The sequence below is a fragment of the Chiloscyllium punctatum genome, chromosome 47 (assembly GCF_047496795.1).
Source record: "Chiloscyllium punctatum isolate Juve2018m chromosome 47, sChiPun1.3, whole genome shotgun sequence".
Taxonomy (NCBI): domain Eukaryota; kingdom Metazoa; phylum Chordata; class Chondrichthyes; order Orectolobiformes; family Hemiscylliidae; genus Chiloscyllium; species Chiloscyllium punctatum.
In genome coordinates, this window is record NC_092785.1 from 28,106,531 (window position 1) to 28,108,518 (window position 1,988).

Sequence of the window (1,988 nt, forward strand, 5' to 3'; positions counted from 1 at the left end):
CACCCCTTTAATAGTGATTTCAGTGTGTGTGAGGGGCCGGGTGTGAGGGAACACCCCTTTAATAGTGATTTCAGTGTGTGTGAGGGGCCGGGTGTGAGGGAACACCCCTTTAATAGTGATTTCAGTGTGTGAGGGGCCGGGTGTGAGGGAACACCCCTTTAATAGTGATTTCAGTGTGTGTGAGGGGCCGGGTGTGTGGGAATACCCCTTTAATAGTGATTTCAGCGTGTGTGAGGGGTTAGGGTGTGAGGGAACACCCCTTTAATAGTGATTTCAGTGTGTGAGGGGCCGGATGTGAGGGAACACCCCTTTAATAGTGATTTCAGTGTGTGTGAGGGGCCGGGTGTGAGGGAACACCCCTTTAATAGTGATTTCAGTGTGTGAGGGGCCGGGTGTGAGGGAACACCCCATTAATAGTGATTTCAGTGTGTGAGGGGCCGGGTGTGAGGGAACACCCCTTTAATAGTGATTTCAGTGTGTGTGAGGGGCCGGGTGTGAGTGAACACCCCTTTAATAGTGATTTCAGTGTGTGTGAGGGGCCGGGTGTGAGGGAACACCCCTTTAATAGTGATTTCAGTGTGTGAGGGGCCGGGTGTGAGGGAACACCCCTTTAATAGTGATTTCAGTGTGTGTGAGGGGCCGGGTGTGTGGGAATACCCCTTTAATAGTGATTTCAGCGTGTGTGAGGGGTTAGGGTGTGAGGGAACACCCCTTTAATAGTGATTTCAGTGTGTGAGGGGCCGGATGTGAGGGAACACCCCTTTAATAGTGATTTCAGTGTGTGTGAGGGGCCGGGTGTGAGGGAACACCCCTTTAATAGTGATTTCAGTGTGTGAGGGGCCGGGTGTGAGGGAACACCCCATTAATAGTGATTTCAGTGTGTGTGAGAGGCTGGGTGTGACGGAACACCCCTTTAATAGTGATTTCAGTGTGTGTGAGGGGCCGGGTGTGAGGGAACACCCCTTTAATCGTGATTTCAGTGTGTGTGAGGGGCCGGGTGTGAGGGAACACCCCTTTAATAGTGATGTGAGTGTGTGTGAGGGGCCGGGTGTGAGGGAACACCCCTTTAATAGTGATTTCAGTGTGTGTGAGGGGCCGGGTGTGAGGGAACACCACTTTAATAGTGATTTCAGTGTGTGAGAGGGGCCGGGTGTGAGGGAACACCCCTTTAATAGTGATGTGAGTGTGTGTGAGGGGCCGGGTGTGAGGGAACACCCCTTTAATAGTGATTTCAGTGTGTGTGAGGGGCCGGGTGTGAGGGAACACCACTTTAATAGTGATTTCAGTGTGTGAGAGGGGCCGGGTGTGAGGGAACACCCCTTTAATAGTGATTTCAGTGTGTGAGGGGCCGGATGTGAGGGAACACCCCTTTAATAGTGATTTCAGTGTGTGTGAGGGGCCGGGTGTGTGGGAATACCCCTTTAATAGTGATTTCATCGTGTGTGAGGGGTTAGGGTGTGAGGGAACACCCCTTTAATAGTGATTTCAGTGTGTGTGAGGGGCCGGGTGTGAGGGAACACCCCTTTAATAGTGATTTCAGTGTGTGAGGGGCTGGGTGTGAGGGAACACCCCTTTAATAGTGATTTCAGTGTGTGAGGGGCCGGGTGTGAGGGAACACCCCTTTAATAGTGATTTCAGTGTGTGTGAGGGGCCGGGTGTGTGGGAATACCTCTTTAATAGTGATTTCAGTGTGTGTGAGGCCGGGTGTGAGTGAACACCCCTTTAATAGTGATTTCAGTGTGTGTGAGGCCGGGTGTGAGGGAACACCCCTTTAATAGTGATTTCAGTGTGTGTGAGGGGCCGGATGTGAGGGAACACCCCTTTAATAGTGATTTCAGTGTGTGTGAGGCCGGATGTGAGGGAACACCCCTTTAATAGTGATTTCAGTGTGTGTGAGGGGCCGGGTGTGAGTGAACACCCCTTTAATAGTGATTTCAGTGTGTGTGAGGGGTTAGGGTGTGAGGGAACACCCCTTTAATAGTGATGTG